Source organism: Mizuhopecten yessoensis, unplaced genomic scaffold, assembly GCF_002113885.1.
Source record: "Mizuhopecten yessoensis strain PY_sf001 unplaced genomic scaffold, ASM211388v2 scaffold8937, whole genome shotgun sequence".
In the NCBI taxonomy this organism is placed as follows: domain Eukaryota; kingdom Metazoa; phylum Mollusca; class Bivalvia; order Pectinida; family Pectinidae; genus Mizuhopecten; species Mizuhopecten yessoensis.
The window spans coordinates 1,041,520-1,049,296 of NW_018407797.1; positions in this window are offsets into that span (position 1 = coordinate 1,041,520).

Sequence of the window (7,777 nt, forward strand, 5' to 3'; positions counted from 1 at the left end):
TTTTTTTTTTTTCTTTTTTTTTTTTAGTTTGTGGGGACCCTACGGTGGAACAGTGTTCCGAGTTTGATCTTACCATTGCTTTTTATGCCATTGGCTTGGTTTCCTTAAGGTTAATTTTGAGATTCCGTCTTAAAACTCAAAGCATCTTGTTAGCTTTCAACGTGACTTCCCGAATGAGGAATTTGCAGCAAATGCAAGTTAGGGAAACAGGCTTGTAATTGCTTTGGATGTATTTATCCCCCATTTAAAAGACTGGCATAACATTTGCCGACAACCACTACTTTGGAACCACACCTGAATCTTGATAGGAGCAAACTCTACAGCAAACATATCAGAACCCTCCCAGGTATTTAATAGAAGCTATACCTGATGTGAGGTATGGAAAAGGTCATTCAAACTCCACGGGATAAAATATTGAACAGAAGACCCTCGGCAAAGCATCGGGTCTCCTGCTCAATATTGTATCCATTGGGTTTGAATTACCTTATCCATACCTCACATCAGAGATGGATTCTATTAATCTATACCTCACATCAGGGATGGATTCTATTTCTTGCTTATTACCTAAAACCCGGCGAAACAGCTATTCTTCTAGTAAAGTTGTAAACTGTCCGCATCTTTGTCATTTGCATATATAGCCCGGATTGCAATTGTTAATGATGTCGATGACCCTGACTGACCCCAAAACGTCATAAAATCATGTCACGAACAATAGCGGAACACCGAAAGGTCACTACAATTCAATTCAATTTTCTTTTGGTGAAGTGTAGACGTAAACCTTACCACAACAAAAACACCAAAAATACAAATGAGCACTTGGTTCGTAGGTGCATAAAAGTAAAATTCTCAAAAAGTCAGAGTTTTTTCCGAATTTTGTCAAACTAATAATGCATTGAAGGATCATTTTTGATGCAACCAAAACTATGGACGATATAGCACAATAGACGTGTAAAAGTCTCTTGCTATGGTGGGTTATCAGATATTTATAGACAAATCAACAGCCGGAAGCCATCTCAAGCAATGATATTTTCCAGACAAAAAATGTATTAATCTTAGAATAAAAGTATCTTATAACTTTTGTTTGCCAAACATGTTTTGTTTATAAAAGGACAAGGTCATGAACTACCAATGACAAAAATATCAATCCAAAATATGTGGTGGAACATATTCAAAGAAGGGATCAAATGACCATAAATTATAGTCTATACATCAGAATTAATGGCTATATATGTAGTCTAATCATTATGACTAAAAAAGTGACAGAAATTATTTGTTCCAGTTAAGATGGAATGAATATTTAATCAACAAGAGAACATTGTTGGAAAAGATTCGTTGGTTTATTCCTTTTCAAGATGGCCACCAAAACATTAATTCTACTGCCTAATAAGTTGTCAGATTTCCAGATATTGTTTTTGCAATATCAATGGATCTCAGAGATTTGTGTTTGTTTGTTACTTTGTTTTTATATATTTATCAAAGTTTGACGCCGTATAAACAGCTGATGACATTTACAGATAATGTTTTGCAAGATGCATGAGTATGATATGTGCTCGAATGGCAGACTTGGAAAAAAGAAGGAAGAAGAAAATGATGCAAGGCTTTGAGTTGATTTTCAAACTGGTGATTCTAGATTCACAAGAAAACAGCTTAGCTAAGTTGGGACTTCTTAGCCCTTGGGTGCAACTGTTATGGTTTTTGGAGATTGCTATGATAGCAAAGATAATACAGTATACTTGATGTATGAGCACACATTCCCATAGTTCTTTGACCAACTGGCCTTTGGCAGCAGTAATCTTAAATTGGATTATTATCATTTGGTGTCGTGCTGTAATGAATCCAAACATTATATCTAGTCTGGCTGTATGTGTCTGGAACAAATCTGACAACGGATGAGATCTTGAGAGTGCTGATTGACCAATATTTCAAAATCTTTACGAATTCTGACTTTGCTCTCTTGGAGAGAGCTGCTTATTTTCACCCTCTGAGTCAAACTGTTTGTTTTGTAAGTAGAAACTTCATTTGATGTGCGAGTGTTGCTCTTTTCTGTCAGTTTCCGGTGATCTTTGATAAATTGGTCCCCGTATCCAATTGAGACATGCAGTCACAATCTTTAGCACTTCCTCTAATTATGTATATCAATGAAGCAATTTGATATTAATTGAGTTCTAAAAAATATCCAATGCTTAAGACGGCCACAAAAAGACTCTACATTCCATCGGGATTTAGTAACTATTCTGTCAATGTTAGCCTGTAGATCAGAGTATTGTCTCTGACCAGTCTTAAAATATGAGTGCATACTGGTATTAATAACATATGATCTAACATTGGCAGGACATCTCTAAAACCACGTCAACGACTACATTGTCTATGATTTGTTTGTAATGCTTACACCATTTTGGCTTCCAGAGAATGGTTCTACTGTGTCCAAAATGTTGCCATCAGGTAGAGCTATGTTCATGAATTGAAGATAATTACGCTCCTTTCTGGCCACCGTAAGACATTCTCTGAAGATGATTAACAGCACGTTTTTTAATATAAATGCATGTAACAATTATTAAGGATAGAATAAAGTATAGTGTGAAAGTATAAGTTCCCTACTGAAATGGTCAGGACAAAGGTACACTGGAACTATAGATTTAGCCAATGCTTGTACAGTGTACTACAGAATAAAAGGTTTTTGAAATAATAGACAGGAAAATGCCAAAAAGAGCGGAACACTAATTAATTACAAGAGACATCGGTTTTCATCTTAGCCCAAAGCAGTCAAAGATAATTTTGTGTTGTTTTGATATATACCGAGGAAGAAAGAAATGGGACCAAGTACGGATTTTGAGAATCTGTGCTTTGATCAACCTGTCAAAGCTTTGCAGTCAGGGTCATCAAAGAGACAAAAAATTGAGAGTGAAGGCTGATTGATTCTTCGATAAGATGTACGCCACTTCTGAAAGGTCATCAATTATTTCAGATGACCTACTTCATAATTGAGAATTCAAAGACTCTCTTCCTTATAGGATAACCTGTGTACAAGGGTTCAGGTCATTGCCAATAAGATGAAATGAGTATACACGTGATGACGCAGAACACCACAATTTGCACGTGAAAATTAATTGATGCCTGGCACGTTTTTGCAGAAGTGTGAATTTGCTTCCCTTCGAATTAAAATTGATAAAACAACAATTTTTTTTTGTGTGAATAGGACACGTAAAACAGGTCTTTGATTGTTAAGAGAGGAAAACTTCTTGTAGTTTAATCTTCAACACGTTCTGTTTCAGCTTCTCTTTTGCGCAGATACCTTATGTAGCACTTCGCACAAATGCTAACTTCTTCATTTGAGCAATCTATGCCCCTTTTAGTCAGTATATCCAAAAAGCTTTTTATATTATGGTTTTTGTTTTCATTTAGTGTACCTTTACATTTACGAGATTTCGCGAAGATACGATGGCGACCTTCACCAATACGTTTACTCTTCATTATGAGATGAATATTAACAAATGAGTATGCAATATCTCCTAAAAGCAATGTAGAAAGGAAAGTCTGATGAGAAAATGTATAAAAAATCACAACAAAATGTATAAGAACAAATTCTAAAAAGTGACAAGGATATTACATTTAGTTTCTAAATTGATTAATAAGAAATACTTCATCAATCACACCAAGTGATGAAGCAAACTTGAATATGGATTTTTTGTTTCTTAACATGCACTGCAAAGTTTATTGTAAGCTTGCAACGAATTTCATTACCAATTACCTGTAATCAGGTGCATTGTTTTTTGGTGGACGCCAGGGAGATGTCTTAATTAGGCCCTCACCTTTTTTTGGACTGAATATTTGCATACATATTTGAAATAACACCACTTCTTCATACTATGAACATGTTTTGTATACAAGAATTATGAGAATGATAAAAGGATGATAACTATATTATCAAAGCACTACATAAAAAGAAAATGTTCTTTCCCAAGTATTACAATGCAAAATATACGATTTATTTCAGAAAAATACTTTCAGGCTTATATTCCATTTTTCGACCCCTATATGCTGTAGTTAGGTTTATTAATCATCCAAATAATTAGTGGAGTTATTGAAAGTAATAACTTCACTAATTATTGAAAGGATTAATTGAACGTGATAACTCCGGATGTATAAGGAATTGAAAAAAGTTAAACCAGCAGCATATATTTCGCAGCACTTCTGAAACAAAAGTTATGAGGGGGCAGGCTCCTATGTAATTTAACATAGCTGGAAATAGTCCCTTTCACATATGTACTTTTCTGCTTACATCTTCACTAAAAAGAACAACTCTTTCTTGAAATAGTGTACTATCCGGTATCAAAATAAAAGTTGGAACACATTCGTCATGAAATTATTTCTTAAACTAATAACTGTTCCTGATTTAACCTTCCTATACCCATATCGTTTTGTATTTATCTTTTGTTTTGAAATTCAAAGCGGGGGCCAACGCTTATGTTAAATCTCCATAGGCGTTGACCCTACCTTTGAAAATGGTTTTCCTTACATGATAATGTAAGCAGCTATTGGGGTTATCCTGACGTACAGGTCTAGTTTTAGAGGATATTCATCTAGTTGCTGTAATAAATTCTCCTTTATTCTAACATTTCTAAAATGTTACAAGTGTTGAACACTCATGATCAATCTGATAATACTGTCTAACATGAAATGTTCGTTGTTTATAAGCATTCGTGGTTTTCGTGGTTTTCGTGGTTGCTATGGAACCACGAACATAAATACAACGAATTTGAATCAAGAGACGATCTAAATGGCGTCAAACCACGAAGGAAAGTATCCACGAACATTTCGTGTTATACAGTAACCTTTTGACATTTGGCAGAAAAAAATGCTGAAACTGAGGTTCTGAAACACTCGCTCCTTTTTAAGGCATCATCCACCTGCAGAAACAATGGCCACCAACTACCTTTCCAGCAGTTAAACCACGAATTTTGCCCGACTGTCTCGACTGCTGATCATGATCAATGTCTGTTCAGACCTTCTCAGATCAGTGCTGAAAGATAAAGTGCCACCTCGAGGACTTACAGCCTTTCTGCAAAGTGAAAGAGTTCACCTTTGTAAAAATATTGAATCTCATCCGCGACAGATTTTATATCCCTCATGTGGAGTATTTACAGGTACCCTGATGGACCTGGACTTTACACTTCTGTACAAACTTATTCGAAATATCCAGGGTATCAACATACCACCACATCAGAAAGGTTGGGGGAGGACACCAGACCTTTCAGCTAATATTGATCGGTTGAGTGTCCAGAGGAATGAAGCTTACGGACATATTCCCACAGCTTCACTGTCTGATGCAGACTTTAACGGTAGGTGGGCCATCATCCGTCAGAGTGTCCCTGAAATAGAAACGGGCACTCTAACAGGAGACACGTATATAACAGCTGTAGACGCTCTACTGACCATGAGCATGGACCCTGATACAAAGAAGAGTTATATACAGGAACTTGACAAACAATACAAAGCTGAATTGGAGGTCAGCGCCATTGTACAGGAGATCAAAGGTCAGTTATAGTTCCTGTGGTTATATACTAAGCACTTGACTATTTATTAAGTTCTTTATCTCATTAATAAAATATGGTAAGTTTGGATTGGCAGCATGACCTTCGGGTCTTGGCCAATGTATAGCCATTGTGCTTGCACGAAAAGGCAAACAGCTTCCTATCTCTATCTTGTATTGTCTTATCTTGTTTGGTATCTTCCTCCTATAGAACTCCTGTAGATCATCCGGCGTCAGCGCCCCACTTAAGGTGAACGGTTTTGGGTAAGTTTTAATTGTCAATTACATGTATAAGTTTGAAGTATTTATATGGAGTGTAAGCAATGTGCCAAACCAGATTTTCATATGTAATATAATAGCAACCTACAAATATATCAAATATACAAAGGGATGGAGATACAACGTCCTCTCTTGGTATGTTCAGTGAAGTTCAGCATACCCCAGTTGATGGATGTCCATGGAATTCACTAGTCCGGCATAAGAGACTCTGCAACATGTAAATTGATTAAAGTGACTGGATCTCCCCATTTCACGTTGTCTGGTCATCTCTTCTTTTGAAATGTACATCATGCTTAGGTACAGCAAATCCGTCCGTCATCCTGCGTGAAGATTTTACTTTAAACGACGTCATTAAAATGTGTCATCGGTAATTGTGACGTCATCAAAAGTGAATGACGGTATTCATACCCCACATGCATTTTTGTTGACAAATATGGCAGATTACTTTCAGTGGAGCTGGGACTGAAATAATAGAATGGGAGAAAAATAATCATCCCCTACCTTGAGGGTGTAACAGGGCAATCTCCAACCTTTGGGGCGATTGTTTTTGGTTGTCTAACCCTCGGTTAGGAGATTTCTCTGTTACACCCTCAAGATAGAGGAAGATTCTATTAGTCTTACCCTAGTGTCGGGATAGGGGGGGTTCTCTTATTCATAACATTGGTATGAGGTCACATCACCAATACCATGATGTCACGTCTACCCTGAATTTAGCCTGTAATGTTGATAAGGCCTGTGAAGGGTAAGATTGGGAATCTTAACCCTCGAAGTGAGATAATCTATTGATTCCTGTCTCGAGTGCGAGAAAATTACTTTCTCAGTCAGCTTGCTTATATGCATTCAGGCTTATGAAGCTTTTTTTTAACAAGTTCAGTTGATGAATGAATGGAAAATGAATTGTAAAACATAGTTTTAAATTTGCTGGTGTATAATTGGACACAATATAACATCAAGTAAAAGTGTGTATGAATTTCAATTTATCTGAATCAAATTTTTTTGAAGTTGACTCATTCACCCCTGAAGACACATAAAATATTGAACTCTTCCAATTTAAAGGTTGGAATAGTTCATTATGAAATTTCAGGGGTGAAAGAGTTAAGTTGACAAGGCTTTGAAAAGTAGAACCCTTGTGTATTGGGCATATGAATCGCATACTGGTTAGCCTTACAATATATATGTATGTAAGTAAGAGTTATGCAAGAATATTTTGGTGTCATATTAAAATTTTAGATTACAGAAAAAAATCATTGATACACAATTATTATTTTCATTCACTAAACGCTGCAATAAATGTGTAAGAGACATTTTCACTACATTAAAAGAACAACATGGAAAAATCAATATTCTGTCGTAAATGTTATTTCACAATTAGCCATATAATGATATGGTGACATGCACATCCAAACACACAAAGCATGAAACAGCATTGTTGACCATTTGTACTTATATGTGAAATTATAATCTAAATACCAGGTATAGGTAATTTTGAATCCATGCAATAATCATGAATAACTTTTAAATGTACATGTTATTATTACCAGTGTTTTACTGCATTGTATCACCACTATGACTTGGGTTGCGAGCTCACGTCCCACCGAGAAACACATTCACACAACATGACGACCATCCTCGATACTCCAGGGATTACACTCACTTATGTCGTAGCAAAATTGACGGGCACGAAGAAAGCTGTTTAATTGGTTTCTGGTGAAAAAACCTGACCAATCGTATGGTGGCATATTTCTGCCATCCACTTGCGACTTACGAGTTACGTATGTCGACATAATTATTGAAAGATGTCTACATAATCTGAGAATATGTCGACATAATCTGAGAAGATGTCGACATAACTGTTAAATTATGTCGACATATTATCACATTTGCCGAGATAATTTTGCCGAGATAATTATCTCGTAAGTGGGTAACTCGGCTTTTTATCGTGTTAATGCTCGGGTGTGACATCGACTT